This window comes from Euprymna scolopes, chromosome 9, assembly GCF_053919585.1.
Source record: "Euprymna scolopes isolate OS-2025 chromosome 9, ASM5391958v1, whole genome shotgun sequence".
NCBI classification, from domain to species: Eukaryota; Metazoa; Mollusca; class Cephalopoda; order Sepiida; family Sepiolidae; genus Euprymna; species Euprymna scolopes.
Window position 1 is genome coordinate 106,095,005 of NC_136490.1, and position 19,939 is coordinate 106,114,943.

At 32.6% G+C, this 19,939-nt stretch overlaps 1 protein-coding gene and 1 long non-coding RNA gene across 2 annotated transcripts in view; one reads left to right on the top strand and one right to left on the bottom strand.

Moving 5' to 3' along the window:
* Positions 1–19,939, bottom strand: part of LOC145284798 (uncharacterized) — a 989,395-nt gene that overhangs the window by 700,929 nt on the left and 268,527 nt on the right. The gene's annotated exons all lie outside the window — the stretch shown is intronic.
* LOC145284799 (uncharacterized) overlaps positions 1–19,939 on the top strand; it is a 289,096-nt gene that overhangs the window by 267,888 nt on the left and 1,269 nt on the right. The gene's annotated exons all lie outside the window — the stretch shown is intronic.

Consider the following 19,939-nt stretch of genomic DNA (forward strand, 5'->3'; position numbering starts at 1 on the left):
AAACAACGAAGGCTAGAAGTGTATAACTTTTTATTTCGATTGTAGTTGTTGCCATTTCAGTTTTTTTTATATTTGCAATAAGTACTAAGTATTAAGCTCAATAAATATCTAGCAATCAGGATAGTATTGACTCTATCATAATAATTTCGAAATCTGCATGAATTAAAATATATCTACAATTATATAAAAGGCACATTGTGTGTGTGTGAGATTTCCTTACTGATAGGTTCCGACACGGCTGAGTCTATCTGATGCAAATTTTACAAAAGCTCATTTATATGTCTGGCAGTGTTCTTAAAAATGTTTTGAACAGAAATTCTTCTGCTAAGTATTGAACATAAAAAATACGATCTTAAAAATATTATGTCTTTCTGATAGATAAAAATATTTTTTAAATCACACAAATAGTTTTTGCTTGCATATTTTTAAACTAAACAATTATCGGAAGTGAGTTTCCAAGGCACTCATATTCAAACCAAATATCAGCTCACGTGATATGGTAAACAAACATAGACGGAATTTTTCTATCCGTCGCGGTTACCACCTTCGTCAGGACAGAGGAATAGTTGGCCGAACCGTTGTGAAAACAACAACCAATAAAGATGAAAACAACAACTAATAAAGATGAGAATAATTGTCCGAAATAAAAATAATTTAATATATAGATAATGCTCATCTAAAAATTAATTCAAATTAAGGAATACTATATATAGATACGAATCGGTACGGACCCGACTATGGATAATAAATAAGCGTGGATTTATAAGATAAAAAAATCCAACCTTGATCGACATTTCGGGGCCCGTAGCGCAGTTAATAGAGACGTTTAATCTCTATTGTTCCAGATGGACATTGTCTTAAGATAGCGGTTTCAATCCTACCCAAAAGCCGGCCACAGGTTTACTTGGCCAAAACGTGGTGAGCCGACAACAACTACGGATGGCAGTGATTGCTGAGAATGCAGTTAGGAGATTCAAAGTTCCTATCCGTCGCGGTTACCATCTGACGAAGGTCAGAGGAATAGTTGGCCGAAACGTCGTGAAAAACAACAACCAATAAAGATGAAAACAACAATTAATAAAGATGAGAATAATAGTCCAAAATAAAAATAAATTAATATATAGATAATGCTCATCTCAAAAATAAATTCCAATTAATGAATAATATATATATATATATATATATATATATATATATATATATATATATATATATATATATATATATATATATATATATAGTCTAGCAAATATTCGTAATAATAATCCTCCCAGGGATGTTGCTCTCTTTTTGCCCGTTGTTTGTTATATAATATTTTCCTTCGCCCTGTTATCATTTTCTACAATTTAACTTTCCCATTTAAGGCGGGTGGTCTAGTGTAGTGTCAATTATGTGGCCGTTAATCTATCCCGGAGTGGATTTACTTCCAATTTTATCTAAGAGGGTAAAAGACCCGCATATTTTTGCTAGTTGTAGGAATTATCAAGTTACGAAAATTGTTGAATGTTTACTTTTTCGCATGTAACCAAAATAACTTCTAACGTTCTAATGAACCTTTCATCGGTATTTTATTGGTTTTTATTTAAATTTGAGAGTTGACATTTTCTAACAAAGAAGGCGAAGTCAAACTTAAATTTATAGTTTGTACTTAGTTTTATAACAAAGTCAATTCATTTATATATGTATTTAGAGTTTGTATTCATTTATATATTTATTTATATATGTATTCAGAGATTGTATTTCTTCTAATTTCACTTAAATTTAGAGTTTGTATTTAGTTGGTTGTCGAACAATGTCAAACACAATGTTTTAGTCATGATTGACTTAAACCTTGGAGTTATATAAGGGTGAGACGGGAAAAATAAATGCTATTTTCTTGATTTCTTTTTTTAACACACAACATTTCGTGTTTCGTGGGAAATTTAAGTCTATACGACGGGAGGTTCCAAAAATATTGCATATGCCGTTATAATGGATCCAAGGGGATTGATCAAAAACCAAAATCAATTGCTATGATGACTGAAATAATGCATTCATGACCTGAAAGTAGCATCTCTTTTTTGAAAATATTGACGCAATTTTTAGGTAAAAAGAAAGACTGACGGTGATAGACTCAAATAAATCAGCCCCTGTAAGAAGCAGATATGTGTCGTTGAATTCCCTCTAGCAAAAGAAATTAAACGAATTAGCATTCACCGGTGCCAGATGAACGCTTACACAGCCAAAGCAGTTAATATTATTACAATTAGGAGATGGGTTCTTCGATTTCAAAGTAGTGACAGAGATGCGAGTGAAAAGGCAACCCCCTAACCTTTACGAGGGAAGCATAAGATATTGCTGACAAATGTGCATTACGAATAGTGGAGACTGCGTAGAAAAATAAATCCTGGAACAAACGAAGTGGCCCTTTCGATAGTGAAACTTCCGTCTTCGTAGCTCTTGGACATTTTAGCTTTTGAGTTTTAAATCGATCTTAATTTTCGAACGACCCTCGTAATAATAAGAACAGCAACGATAATGACGACAAGGATGACGATGATGATGATGATGATTATGATGATGATGATGACGACGACGATGACGACGACAACGACGATGATGACGATAAAGTATCCGCTTGTAAGACTTTTCGTTAAAGCAACTATCAATTTCTATCAATTCCAATAGATATATCCACAGGAAAACAACTGACTATACCTTGCTTTTTATGTTATATATTTAGTGCAATTAAAAAGGTTCAACAATTAATTTTAGTGCGTAAAAAATTTTTAATCTTAAGTTACACCCACGACATTTTTTTACGGAAAAATTACTTCATTTTCCTACTCATATTCCTAATGTCTAAATTCGTTAAAATACGGGCGTGTTAATTTGCTTCGCATGCAACATACATAGAAAGAGGTTTAAAATAATCAGGAGGCAACTTACACATGATGCACACATATATTGTAATACATTAATTTACATAAAGCCGAAACTATTGAAAAAAAATACTGATATTACAGCATAATTGTATAAACGAAGCTGCATTCACTTTAGGCGTGTTTAACCGGATTACTCTAAAACAGGACATTTTTAAGGAATCTTAAATTCACAGCAGTCCCCAGTCGCATAAAAGTCCAGCTCATAAGGATATGACAGCGTTAGGTTTTTGAAGTTTTAGCTGGAAGATACCGATGTTCTCCTGCATACAACGTCTGGTATTCGCAAATGGGTAGCTATCTGGCATTGGCCAGATTAAACAATGCTTTATTTTTTTATTTACTGGCAAACGGCGGGGTACGAAAGATTTTAGTGCTCAATGATTTATAGAAATTTAAGAGTTATGATGCATTTCTAACCCTTAGTACTAGTAATTTATATTATTTTTATTTGAATATTTTAAGATGTGAACTTTGTGTATTTGTTTAATTTATTTGTGTACTGTTATCCTCTTCACATTTATTGCTGTGATTAATCGCGACGATATAAGAATGCGGAGTAATCTCCTGAAGGAGACCAAAGGATGGGTTGGCCGAAACGTGGTGAAACAACACAAACTATTAAGATGAGGATAACATAGTTTCGTACTTAGACTTCTATTGCTTTAACATATCTCATTCTGAATTCTTAGATTCTGGTATATCCAATCACTATATCCTAAACATGACTGAATATTACTTTTAAAATATCAATATGTAAAACTACATTTGATTAGTATTGTATATTATTTATTATTTTATTATGAAGTTAAAAGTTTTCTAATGATAATAACAATCAAATAAATAAAAACGTGACTGTGTATTTTATTTAAATTGATTTTTGCAATATTAATATTTTGCCATATAATTTTACAAGGAAATATTTTATTAATATTTTTTTTAAATACTGACGTGTTAATTTGCTTGCGAATTTAACATACATAGAAAGAGGTTTTAAATAATCATGAGGCAACTTACAAACGATGCATATATATAAATATATATATATATATATATATATATATATATATATATATATATATATATAATCGATTAATTTACATAAAGGCGAAACTATTTCGAAAAGAATACTGATATTACAGCAGAATTGTACAAACGAAGCTGCATTCACTTTCGGGGTGTTTAACCGGCTTACGCTAAAAATATTTTTTTTAGGGAATCTTAAATTCACAGCAGTCCCAAGTCGCATTAAAATTCTGCTCATGAGGATATGAAAGCGTTCTAGCTGGAAGATGTCGATGTTCTCCTGCATACAACCTCTGGTATTTTAATAAAATCTCAAGAAAAAATTTTTTAGGAGAAAAACAAACAGATTCATTGACATCTGGAAACATAGCTCAGTGATAAAGCATTCGACTACAAACATTGGGAATGCTGAAGAATATGTAGAAATATAAATCCTGAAACAAATCAAATCAGCAAAATTAAATAAAAATTCGTTTTTATTGGCTACAATATTTCATGGATATTTCAAAACTACATTTCTCGTTTAGTTTCATGTGCAAAACTGTAAATTTTACAACCGCTTCTCATCACAAACAACTCCAACATTGAGCGATGAATTGTGATAATTTGCGAAAAGTAACAGATTAGCTTGCTGTAGACTTTTATTCTAAAAGTTAACGATGTCTACTTGCGTCTATGTAACAGCATAGATTACATAGATTTAAAAATGAGCTCAATTTGAATACCGTCAGCAATTCTGCGTGAAACTTTAGAGACAATAAACCTGCACTGGATTCAAGAACAATCACTAATCTTCCAAAAATCAGCATATCACTACTGTAACTTTACATTATCACAGAAAATCTAACCCAAGCAGCTTATCCGAGCTTTATATATATATATATATATATATATATATATATATATATATATATATATATATATATATATATATATATATATACTAGCTGTACCCTGCCACGCGTTGCTGTGGCTCAAATTGGCGCAATGGAAGAAGTTCCAAAATGAGAAAATGCATGTTTCTTATAGGTTTAATTCCACATTTCGTATGGGTACACAGTTTTTGTTTTTCATTTTCTTAGTTGATGTAGAGATTTTCTGGTTTGGTGACTCTTGAACGCATAACATAAATTGTCCATGTGAAAAAAAAACAGTCAGTGTGTAGCCGTAAGCCAAACAATTGTAAATATTGTTCCTGAGCTTTGTTCATGGTTATTGCAAACGACAATATAATTGGAAAATGCAGTTTCCTAAACTGTAATCCGACGGAATCATAGAAATATATCCGACGGAATCATAGAAATGCGTGGAATGAAGATATCTTCAGCTGTTCAAGGTCATGTTAAGGTTGTTGTTTCTATGATATTGTTTGTTAATTTTTTTTTTTACTGCAAGCCATGTGCCATTGCAAAGCTTGGATTGGTTTATAATTCACAACATGATAATTAGTACACCAATTTTCAGTTGCAGTATATGCGGATGCATCCCTGGCAAATCTAGCTGTTGGATAATTAACAACATTATCTGCTTTCACAACAGTGTCGTTGGATGCGTGTGTGACACTTGGAATTTTACGTTTAATAATCGCGTTAAGTGCATGGACGTCTTTGTATTTAGCTGTAAGAATCGCTCGTTTACTCAGTCAAGTGTAAATCGTATAATTAATTTGAATATCTGGAAAGAACGCTTTTTAACCAATTCTTCTTTTGATGTAATAAAATTACAGAAGTTAGAAGTCAAAGAATGTCGCCCTTAACTCGGATCAGCCAGCATTTTCCGTGCCCAATTTCCAACAAGTAATGCAAAAATTAATGTGCGGATCAAGCAGTCTGCAACTAGATATGCATATTTTGAGTTAAGTTTAATGTCTTCACATGTCACCAAAAAGTAGAGTATTTGAGGGAAGCATTTATTTCATCTACCGGTGTTGATTGAAGAATTACAGATAGCATTTGTGTGAAATCTCTTGTAAGCCATATTACTGCATTCCCAAATGGTCTGCCATTGCCATGCAAATCTTGCATAGATCGACCAAGAGTCTCAAGTGATTATTTGCCTACCGTTGTGCATTCATCCCAAACAATAAGTTAGCATTTTTGCAATATTTTTCCCCGTACTGGAGGGTTTGGAGGTGTTGAACATGAGATTTTTGTAAGATTGAATGTTTAATAGTAGTTTCAAAGAAGAATAAGTAGTTCTACTTGATAGCAAGAACGCAGGTATTCGACATGCAGCAAGGGCTATGTAATTTTGTCACTAAATGACTGCTAAAATCAAGTTAATTAGAAAGGTTTTACCAGTTACTCCTAGTGCTGTTCAAGGTAGCAGTAATTTCCAAATAACTTCTATTCTCACAAATTAGGTGACTAAAATAGGATTTATCCATGTTTGACAATGCCTTATTCACTGTAATTAATTGAGGAGACGACAATAGAATGAGGGATGAGAGATGGACGGATAGACAGGAAGATATATAGATAGAACAGACACAGTGAGAGGGAAATTCAGAAAGAGACAGACATAGGGGGAATTAGAGAGAGATAGAGGGAGAGTTAGAAACAGACAGGGAGCGAGATAGAGGAAAGGAGAGAAAGGAAGAGAGATAGACGGAACTACAGAGAGAAAGGGGCGCATAGAGAGATGGAGAGGGTTATCCATGTAATAATTAACACATAATCTCAATCAATAAATTACATAAAAAACACTCATTTCATTTCTGTTACAAACTTATATTTGAATTTCAACAGATATATCTTTTTCCCCAAGAAGAATATAAACTTGCCTTCATAGTTTTAAAATTACATTAACAACTATATGACGTCACTAAAATTTCCTTCTCTTTAACAGCGCCAGCCCTCCCCCTCCTTTTTGAATTTCCAACATCATTTTTCCGTTTCTCTGAAATAGAACTGCGTCACACTCTGCACGTGAAACATTTTCAAATATTTTGTACTGGTATATTTTTTGGTTTCTTAATCTCATTCATCCAGAGGAAGTCTCGAAATAAAGACGAAACGTTGATGAATGCATAATACGGTTTGTTTCTTTTTATTTTCTCTATTTTGTCGGAATACTATTTCCATTATTTTCATCATATATATATATATATATGTGTGTGTGTGTGTGTGTGTGTGCGTGTGCGTGTGTGTGCGCGCGTGTGTGTGCGCGCGTGTGTCTGTTTATATATATATATATATATATATATATATATATATACGTTTTATTTTTTATTACCGTAGTTTTTCTGTTTATTTACATTATTGTTTCAGCTACTCGGCCGTTTTTTGGCCGTCAGGTAGCTTCCTCAGACTTTTACAGAAGTAAAAGTCTTAGGAAGCTACGGTTATAAAAAAGTCTGAGGAAGCTACGGTAATAAAAAATAAAACGTATATTTGCTCTACAACAGTATTGAGCACTTTCTTCAGGTTTTTATTAATTACCATTTCTACCAAATTTTTATATATATAGCTTTATGTATATATATATATATATATATATATATATATATATATATATATATATACATATATATATATATATATATATATATATGGGGGTGTTTACCAGTAGTTTCTCATTCTCTGGATTACTCTGCTTATCCCCGTGTTTCGGTTTTGAAGTATAGTCGGCGTAAGCCTCACCAGTTGCTTTCAGTAATATTAAAATGATTTACTGTAATTTTAAACCGTTTCAATTATTGCAGTAGAAATGTTTCCTTTCATTCAAATTTCCTATCAGCTTTATTAGAACGTCTCTGACTCCACTTGCTACCAGCCTTCATAAATAGCCATGGAGATATTTAATATATATTTTACAGCCTTACTTTTAAAAAAACTCTCTCTGGTGTATGCTGGTATTTGTTATGGTTCCAGGTGAATTGTTTATAAAGTGGCTAGTAGATCAGATTCCCTACCCAATGATGAATGCTTTTGTACTCTTTTTTAGGATAGATAGTTTACCATTTAATCTCTTATGTAATGATTAGGTTTCGCTATCCAAGAAGTTTTACAGTACCCATGCGCACATTTTTAATTGTTCAATTTTACAAATCGTCTAAATAGCTGTATGTTTTCTTACTTTTTTCATCCTTTTATTTATTTTCCAGTTTCGTTAGTCAATGCATTCTTCATTTCGTTTGTATATTTACCGTTGTAATCAGTTTACCTTTAAATTTATATATTGTTCTAAGTTTTAATCGCTGTATTAAACTGTCTTCTATTTTACATACAAATAACATTCCCCGTTCTATCCTTTGCTGTCAGTAATATCCGTCTTGTTCAATGCATTATCCTAAATCATTAATATATTAATTATGTATCCAATATCTTTTTGTAACACATGGAGTCCAGAGCATCTAATTAGGGAAAATATGGTATTTGCACCTTTTATTATGTTCTTTTATATAATTTGGTAACGCATTTCTTTCGTGTTTCTCCTCTTGTTTTTTCTTGTAACGTCTGCTACTTTGATGTTTAACACATAATGTTTTTAGAACGCTCTCACGGTTGGCTAGTTTTATGCATCCCGATGTTTTCAGTTTTCTATTCTAATGTATAATAATTCACAGATTTTGCATTTCAAATTCCAAGCATATCTCTTTGTTTTTGCAAATCGTTCAGATCATTCCTATATACACGAGGTGGTTTATTATTCCTTTTCGTGAATATCTATCTTGCATGACGTCTACTGAGTATGTTGTCTGTGAATTTTTATCCGGGAGTATTTCATTTGTTTTTTTGCTTTTAACGGATTTCCGTTAGAATTTCAACGAGTAAATAAAGGTCACGAGAACGTCATAATGTTTCTGTAAATAATTCAACCGCTTTGTAAACACACACACACACACACACACACAAACATACACGCAAAGCAACAGCCATTTGTCTGAAATTTCTTGTAAGCAAGGATAGAAGTTTTAAATAGACGAAACCTTTCGGATGCTGTGAGTTATGATTTGAAAACATATGCTTATATTTTTTCTGCATGAACTACAAAGAATTTATTTTTAAATTCTGTTGACGAATGCGTAATTAAAGTATACTCAAGCTTCTTGCTACGATGTATATGATTTGTGTTTTCCTGTTTCACATTTCTGCATTTTCGTCATCTTTATATTTTTATATGATTTGAACAATAGGTAAGCTGCCCTAGAGTCTATAACAACTGTTATCTCAATATTAGGGGCATCTGATTTGGGTGTGCAGAAAAGTAAAGCAAACGAAAAGCACAATTTAAATCCAAGCACACATATTATCATGGAGCTCATCAATCGTGTTAAAGGCAATACATCTAGGAGTATATATTTATTTATTATATAAAGCAATTTTATAGTGATAGTGCAGCACACAAAAACAACCGCGTCTAATGTGTCATTAGCGAGACTGAAGTTTGCAGAATTATAACAATTTCCTGATACAAGAATAAATGAAAAGTGCTTATATTACTGCAAAGTATTGTCTAGCGGCAGATAATTAACAAAATAAATATCCATTATTATCATTCTTATTACAACACATATATTGAAAGTTCATGAACTAACTTACATTCGAGGTATATGTAAACATAAACTTTTTCATCTTTAGCGAGTATCCTCTAGATACTTAGGAAATATTAATGCAGAGGCATTCCCCAATTAAATGCATATCAGAGCCGTATGATATTGACGGCGATTGTTTTTTTTTATTTTCATAGACAACTTTAGCCGTTCTTGCTCATGGGTGTACAAATCATTATAAACGCGTGTTCTATCGTAAAGGCGTTACTACGTCAAATTTAGTCACCATTAAAATGCCAGTGCATACACAATTGCTGGATTTATTTTACTATACACGAAGATTCGAAAAAGTTGTCAAAACACAAATATACATTAAAAAAAATTACAAAGACAAGATAAGTTGCTTTTCTACGTAACTTGATAAGTTTTTAGTGATTTTATTTAATGTCAAATGTTTATTCGGTCTGAAAATCATACAGTGTTTATTGATGTATTCGAAAAAGACAAAAGTCGGTAACGTTTCTCTTGAAATGCGTAAAGTTTGGGAAAATGAGTTCAAACTAAAAGGCCAAACAAAATACTATTAGAAACCCACTCAATATATGTCAACTTCTGTCAGGGTTATATATATTGAGTGCGGTTCTAACAGTATTTTGTATAATTTGTGTGTATATTAAAAGAAACTCCAAACTGCGCACAGAAAATAACCAGAAAAACATGTGTTTATAATGTATAATGAGAATGCATAACTGAAGAAAATTTCAAACTTATCCTATTATCCTATTGTCTTTCAGCAGGTAATCCCCACAAGATAAAAAAAAAAAACATACCGCTTATACTGTAGATATCTAGGAAGCAATATTATATCATATATTTAAAGCAGAAGAGAAAGAAAAAGAGAGCAAGATAAACAGATAGCAACACCATGCATGCCGCCTCACAGAGTAAAGAGCACCCCGTACATGTTTCTCTACTTTTAAATCTCGCGAGCTTAGTGTGGACACTTACCGGTTGAGATTCATGTTGTTTTATTGAGGATCGATCATGAAAACACTTCTATCTGAACGCAGGCCCCTATATGTAAGAGCCCTACAATATGCGTTATGTTGTATCCTAAAATGGTCACCAATCTGATATCGGCTAGGACTAATGGCGCTTTACTTCGTTGATGTAAAGAAAAGGGTAGTCTTTAAAAGAGTAATACATCGCAATCGCACCGTCTCAAATGAACTAAAATAGAAAATATATTTCAAGTGTATACGACACACAAAGGGTTGATATACCATTAAGTAATAAGCAAAAGCAACCAAATCAAATCAATCAATAATACAGTTTCAGTGAACCACTTGTTTCATTCAGAGAATTGGTTAAACTGTACGTGTGTCGAAGCAATGAGTAGATGATTGGTTGAATGGGTAATCTGGACAATGTAAACCGTGCAAACAAACGGGATATTTGATAGAGGCCAGTTGTTGAACCATGCTGACATTATGTTCTTTACGCGTGTTAGAAGGAGTGTGAAATTTCGGACTAATACTCAACACTGATAAACTACAGGATCAGCCAATAGATAAACATTGTAGGCATGTTTACATCATTTACGCTTGCGGTCTAAACTCGGCAAACCTCGATCTCTAATCTTGCTATCTTAGATTACTTATACATGCTAGTGATGAACACCCCTCTCCCCACACATATATATATATACAAATATATATATACAAATATATATATATATATGTATATATATATATATATATATATATATTTATATATATATGTATATATAAAGCTAAATGTCTCTCTGTGTGCGTCTGGTCACGAATAGGTTCCTATATGGTTGACTATTTAAAAAAAAATGATTAAATATAATGATAGAAGATGTATCGAGACACAGGAATGGGTATGTTTGATCTGGCAGAACGGTGATTCATTAAAATTGTGGGGTCTGCATTCGCTCATGGTCCACAAAGTATGAAAATAAAAAATTTAAACATTAAAAAAAAAACGTTTACAAGTTTTTTTTATATAGATGTACATAAGACTACTTTGATAAGTATGTTTTAACTTAAATAGGGATGGTATAATAAAATTGTGTGGTCTGCGTCCGCGCCTGGCCTCCATAGAATGGAAATAGACACACGCTTTAATAAAGATTTTTCATATCTATCTGCGTAACTATACTTTGATAATTATGTTCCAGTTTGCAGAAATATGGTATATTAAAATTATGGGGTGTTCGTTCGCACCTGACCTTCATAGAATGGAAATATGTCACACAGTTTAACAAGGTTTTTTTAATATAGATCCACAGAATATTGTGATAAGTGTTTCAATGTGAATAGGTATGGTATAATAAATTATGGGGATTATCTATTTTATTTTTACTTTCATCATATTTTGTTTTGGTTTTGATACCCCCAAACTCGAAACTATTTCTTTACAACCCTTCCTTTTCATAACCTATCATACTTTCATAAATCAGAGTCCATTTTCTATAGGCTGTTTTTGAACCCAGTCAACGACGGGTACTTTTGCTAGTAAATATATATATATATATATGTATATATATATATATGCCGCTATATATATATGTATGTATATATATATATATATATATATATATATATATATATATATATATATATATATGCGTCGATCCCCATTTTGGGATATCCAATTGATAAAAAGGACATTTATTCCCAACGAATTCAGAAAAATGCACTTTCAAATAAAATAAGTGAATTCATTCTAAACAAAAACAAATAAATAACATATACGTACATAGTGATACATTTAGCAGTTGCGCGAGATATCCCAGTGGTAGGAGTTTAGGCTTATTTCATGAGGTCCCGATTTCGAATATCGCTTGATTCAGCTACGAACGCATGTCAGTGGATAATTACGTTTTAAAGAATATATATATAATATTTTTTTTTTTAAATAAACATTTCGAATTAAATTCAGTATACTTAAGCGAAAATACTACAAATACTTACTCTTTTTCTTTTAATCATGGATATTCAATAAATGACATTTTTTTTTAGCAAACTGATGTTTATAAAGAGGCATACATGTTGTGTTTGTGATTGAGAAACTGAAACACTTACATGAAAAGTAGTGATGTAACTATTCCAACATTTTTCAGATTCTGATACAATTATCGATTCCGTACTAAGTTTCTCATTTCAATACAATAACCGATTTCGATTCTGATTCTTTATGAATTTTTAAAATTTTAACTTCAAAGTTGTTACTTTTTAGGATTACCGCAAAAAACCCACGTTAAATGTACATATATTTTCCAAAGGGTAAAAACAGATTGTGAGAGGATGATCTATAGATTTTAGCTTTACTGATAGTTCAAAATCAATAAATATTTAGTATTTTATTATTACTACGTGCAGTGGAAGATTTTGTTTTAAACAAAATTAATTAAAAAAAATAATTAAAGGAATCGCGTGAGGCATCGGCAAATATGCAAAAGAAATTCCCTGATTCCGATACCGATACCGATCCCGGTACGCAAAAAAGTCACATTTTTTTGATTCCCAATCCCGATTTTTATCAATCGCCCGATTATTAATAAAAAAGACAGCCTAGATGAGCTAAATAGCAAATCTAAAACAATTTCGACTGTCGGATCTTTTCATGAAGTTCAACATCCTTCTTGATGAGACGTGAAACCACAAATTCCCGCAATTTCTCTTGTCCTTGTGCGTGTGCTGTCAGAAGATATTTTGTATTTGGAGGAGAAGCTATAGCTCAAGTGGCTAGAGTAACAACCTTTCGAGGGTGGTGTTGAAAGAGGCAATATCTCTTCAATTGATCGGCAATTTTCTAAATGTCATGCTTTTCCAGTTATATTCTTGAGGGTCCAGCTTCTTTCACATAGGAGGGACTGTAGTCTTTATGTGCAGGGTGCATGCCCAGCATAACATTTGTCTCATCGACGATTCTGCTTTGCTCATTGAATGTGAGACACCATTGATATCTTGCTCCTTCTGATCTTGCTATTTACACAAGACAACCTGCAATTTTACGTACTTTGTTGACATGCTGCAAGGTGTTATCCGTAGACTCAATGTGCCGTTTATTGTCTTGACCATAAAGTTTCTATTCATGAACACTTGCTGGACGTCAGCGGTACTTGTTTCTAGGATCATACAATCAGCAACGTACTCTGCTCTCTATCGGTTGTAACTGACATGGTTATATTAAGCAAACCCGGGTAACATTTAGCAAAGGACGATATATGCAGGCTCATGTTTTTAGTTTGCGCTTCACGCAGGAACTGCAGTAAGATTGAAACCATCTTGATGTACGTCGCCCAATATCTGGAATTCGCAGGTCGTGCCTCTTGTAAGTCCTCCAACAATCTGATGATTCTGGATTGAACAAGTGCATCCTCCAGTGCTGTGACATTGATGCTGATCACATCTCGCTCGTCGTGTGCTTTCATAGATTTTATGACGTGAACTGAATTTGTCCGAAGGGCTTCTTTGTCTACTTCGTGATCCTATGCCATTTGATGAATGTTGGCCTGAGGATTTTCCAAACAGCTTCAAATGTGAGCTTGTGTCCTCGAATTGCTCTGTACGATTTGGCCTCACCGTTGTTCTGAGCCATGTTCTGACCAAAGACGACACGTTCAGCCCATGCTTCAAGCAGACGAGTGTTTGAAAAATTGGTTCAATGACAAACTTGAAGTTCTTGGAAATTTGAGAGCCCCCAAGCGCAAGAATATTGTTTTGCATTCATCACCGTTGTACCACTTTGTTTCCTTAGCTTGCACATCAGCTGTTGATCCAAATGGATGACAATAGATTGCCCAGGAGTTATAATGCTAAAAATTCTCAGGCATCGCATCATAAATGTCTACAGCGTGTTGCCTTCGTGAGCTGGTGTATTGGGTAGAGGTAAATACTCGATAGTCAGGACTCATGTGAGTTGGTTGAACCCTGTTCACGCAGTAACATAATAACTGTCGGATCTATTGACACAAGAAAGAACCCATGTATCTTGAGCAGAAGCTTCGTCATACCACTGGAGAACTGGGGTAAACATCATGTAGTTCAATGTGGCTGTGGAATTTGGATCCTCGCGACTCAAGTTTTCAAGCTGATGAAGTTACGGAGGAAGCTTCAAGGCCTTAGATTTTCCAATTTTGATGTTGGGTAGTCCTCTCTAGTACACGACCATCTGTGTATCATGAAATGTTTCTTCAATAATGTCGATATTGTCTGTAGCGTACTTACAGAACTTGTTCAGTGACAACCTTGGAAGAATAGATGTGTTGTTGCTATCTCAGACCTTTGCTGATTGTGTACTCCAAAAGTTGTGTACTATCTACGATCCTGGCCATAGCTGGCACAGTGACCAGCGTGATGGACAAGTTCAATCAGCGATTTCGATTAATTGCCAGGTCAGGGCTAGCGTGTTTTGGTGTAAGCTTTTTACGTTCCTAGACAGCATAGACAAGGTCTTGACTGGTCCTCAGTGCAATCCGTTTCACAAGGCCGTCGTCCTCCTCTCCGTCCACTTCCTTGTACAGCAAAATATTGAAAAAAAAGAAACAAGCTATCTGGGAAAGTTTTTCGATATCTTCTTTGTTGACTAATGTGCAGTTGTTTAGGTCATGATGAGATTTGATATCGCCTCTAATGTGTAACCCACAGTGGTGTACAGTCACCATCGGATCTGTCTCTGAATGTTATAACTGGGGTGGCCTGAGATCATCCACACATGTGTTGATATCCATTTCGTAAGATTTCTTTTTTTAAGTCTGAATAGCACTATTGAAAGACTATGTAGAAAACAACAACTATGGTTGATATGTATTGAGTTGTAGTAGAAAGTCGATCTGGCCGGAAAGAATTCAATGCAGTTTCTCTTAAAGGCGAAATTCACTGTCCCGTTATGCTTCAGCATCAACGCCAAATTCGCTATTCAAGAAGGTATACTATTCCTAAACATCAAGTCGTGAATAGGCTTCACCTCGAGCCAGTTCAGTAGACACTTCCTACGCGATTTTGTCAAAGTAGGGATATCTGGGTGTTTGAGCTGTACTTGTGCAGGACTTATATGCTTTTCAATTGAATTGGATGTAAAACTGAAGATGATACATGGCATATACCGCCTCGGGATCACTAATTCCTGCAAGACGACACGGCATAACATGGTCTGTTTGAGCTCCTTCGAGAATTCTGGCAGAAACCTCAACTTGGCTACTAAATATCTTTCTTTGTTACTTTACTCTTGGCGGAACAGTTCCAAGGCAGTGTTCATAGTGGAAGATTTACTGCGTAAGGATGGCCTTAGTGGTAGACTCTCGGGTGCACTGCTTGAAGCAAGGGTGCGTTCATACTTTGTTCTGGGCCGTGTTATTTCTAAGGTACTTGTAAATATAGAATAATTGTTTATTGTGATTGATGACCAGTATTCTTGGTGATTTCCTCAAAATGGCTTGAATTCTTTCGATAATTTGAAAGTTTTCAGCATCATTGTACTTCTGTTGTTCTGTAGCAACTTTGCAGGCTTTGAATTCCGACCTCTCCCAGTTTACTTGTAGGTCTCTTTGTGTCTTTTCTCTGACAAAAGAGGCACCGGATCCAATCAGTAATTGTATCAGAAGACCTCTTAGAGCTTAGGCTGCTCATGCTCGACTCCATGTTGCAGCTAAGCTCAGCACATACTGTCGGAGAAAAAGGGCAATCAGAAATTGTGCAAATCAGCATATGACCCTTCCCTAGAGAGCATTAGCTTAACTAATCTGATGTATTCATAGTGCATGTAGTGTCTGTCGTGGTATTTCAAATTTTTTCAGACACTTTATTTATTTACTGTTTGGTACGCCATTTATCACATATATAAATTTATGATACATAGAGTAAGTACAAGTGAGTGAATTAAACTATTTAACAACAATCACTACACGCTTTGATGGCCTTTCTTTTTTGGATGCAAACAATGATAAGGCCTGAATAAATGGGAATCAACTTGAAATATGTTTAGTAGCAGTAATGTAAACTATCAAACATGCCGACATCCAACATTCCGTACTCCCTACCGTGAATCTTCAAAATTTGTCCTCCAGTGTACATGTAGCGTTTATTAAGAACAATATAAATTGGGAAACTTATCAAGGAGTTCAAGGTAAGGAAAAGTAATCTAATTAGTTATAACGAAATCATTCTTTTAGAAAAACGGGTAGCACTAAAATTGAAGTGTGCTATAAAATACGGTATCAATAAAATGGCAACTGATAACTAAATAGTGGAATCGTTATTTCAAGATGGTCAAACATGTCTCGCTATCTGCCATTCTTTGTCTATCGTTCTGTCACTTGCACTATATATGTACATATAAATACGTATATATATATATATATGTGTATATATATATATTAATATATAAATGCGCGCACACACACACACACATATATATGCATCTATGTATGCATATATATAAACATATATAGGATTATATATACACATACGTATGCATACATACACATGTTCATATGTAATATATATATATATACATTTATATATATACATATATATATATAAATCTCGAGAGAGATAGAGATATAGGTGAATAGATATGTATATATAACCTGAGAGAAAGTTAAAATAAAGAAACGCCTAAGATGAACCAGAGATAGTATTACATGATGAACAAGTATCAGCTGGTTACAATTAATCTGTCATTTGTCTAGCAATGCGTGTACAATGACGTGTACACCGCACGGTATTGCTGTCTAATCGTATGAAACGCCGACAAAGGGTTCGATTTACACATGTGAATTTTGTTGTTAAACTACGACTACTTGTAAGCAAGTAACATGATGTGATAAATAAGATATGGCTTCATGTGGATTGCTTATCGATCTCTTTCTCTTTCCCCCTCTCTTCTACTATATATACATATATAATTATATATATATATATATATATATATATATATATATATATTCAAACCAATTTCTAAATATACCCAGTCTTTGATATCCAACCGACAACATAAAAGTTTACTAACCCGCATATTCATTTAAAAACGAGGTCTCATTAATTGTTTATTGATATTTAATATTTCTGTGCAGATGATCGTTTCCGATTTGCTATTTGCTGAATTCTATTTGAGTATAGTTTCGACATTCTGCATAGTTTCCATGGCTTCGAAATGAAAACGTTTTAGCAGACGAGTATATATATATATATGTATATATATATATATATATATATATATATAGGCGTGTGTGTGCGCGCGTGTGTACATATGTGTGGGTGTGCATATACATACACTGATATACATATGCACATGCACGAATAACTTTGGCAGGGTTTGTAAAAAAATTCTACAACAATCCTCTTTGAATATTTATAGATTTTAAATTTGATATATATACATACATATAGTAATTGAACCTGAGGATTTGGTTTTAGTCGGTTAAAATTGTTGCTAGATTGTCAAAATAGGGAGCACCACAGTTGGTCTTGGACAAGTTCATCGAATAAAAAATGCTTTGACTCTTGTCTTTTCCCAAGCTCAAAATTAAATATGCCTTGCTCAAATTCACTTTATTTTTTACCTATTATATCAATTAGTTGGTGACTCAAACATTACCGACGCTGGATGGATAAAAACGATTAATATTTAAGCGCAAAACGTCATCTGTTCGATTGTAATAATGTCACCCCAAAGTATGTTTTAATTTTTTTCAAATCATTACTATATATTGAATAATTAGAAAAATAGAAATGGCGTTATGGTAATAAACGAGAAATCTAAAAGAATTAAAATATAATATGTATGCGTATTTTACCACCAGGCAATGTCATATATATAAAATTTTATTAAGGGATATATATATAATTATATTTGTAAAAATGAGTATATATAATTATATTCATCTTTATAAATATATATATATATATACACATGTATATATGTATATCAATTTAATTATATTTATATGTATATATATAGTCATATTTATAATAATAAATGTATAATAAAATTTATATATATATAATCATATTTATAATTATATTTCGTTATATATATACTTATATGTTTTTAATATATGTATATGTATATATATATATGTATAATTATATTTCTATGTATATATAATCATATTTATAATTATATATGTATAATTAAATTTATATATATATAATCATATATAAAGTTACATATATATATACTTTTATATTTGTGATATATATATATGTATATATATATAGAGATATATACATATATATATATGCCTATGTATATATATATATGTATATGTATATATGTGTATATATGTGTGTGGGTATATATATATATATATATATATATATATATATATATATATATATATATATAATTTAAAAGAGATTAGAATAATAGTCTAAAGAGCTAAGTGTATTTTAATGTAACAGTGAAATTACTAGTTTAATTAAAATACAGGAAATGCTCGTTGTAATTTAGATATATAATAAATTTGCTGATGAGGAGACCGTGCTTACCAAAAAAACTATATATAATTGTTCTACATAACTTCATGTATACCACAAATAAAAAGCACGGATTTCCGAAACGATCGTACAGATAATTGACTTTGTTGTTGTTCCTTCTTATGAAACTGATTTTTAATTTAATTAAAATTTGAATTTTAAATTTAAAATTTTTTTAAAAAAATTTTAAATTGTAAATCACATTACTTAATATATATATATATATATATATATATATATATATATATATATATATATATAAACCTGTATGTTTTAATTTATTATTTAAAATACGTATTACTAATTATAATTTGAAAGTCAAACAAATAACAGTGACATTAGTTGCAATATGGTTCCCAACAATATAATGTGTATAACTATTTATATTTACATTTCAAATTCCATCATAAGCTTAACAAAATTTAATGATGGAATAATAATATAGAAATGTGCCGCTGACGAACAGATTCACTTCGATATGACAGTAAAGTGAGATGCCCTTTTCTCTTCCATACAACCTCTTTCTCACAGAAAACACGTTGTGTACCTGTCTCTGCTTTCTCAGTGTTTTCATGGCAAGTACTCGTCTGAGCTCCAATCTATGGTCGCGTCTCGCAAAACTTTCAGGAGAAACGCTCGTCTATCTGAAAACATTATCAATAACCCCCCCACTAGTTATCCGTGCCTAAACCTAAATGATTATTCCAGGAACAATTTTTTTTTCTTAGAACTGCACAGCTATCTGCCTGTTTTCCAGCTGAATATAATATGGCTGTTTTCAAGTCCAACTTAAACACATTCTTGATGAGCCGTTCCTTTAAGTAATCCAATTTACCAAATTACCAATACTGGCAATTACTACGTCCCTGTCCTGTTGACCACTTGCCACTTATAAACCTTTATCCTCGAGTGGTGTCTGGGCCTTTATAAATGCTGACTCTTTTGTAAAAAAAAAAGTAATAAGTTTCATGCAAGGCGGAAAGAATGTA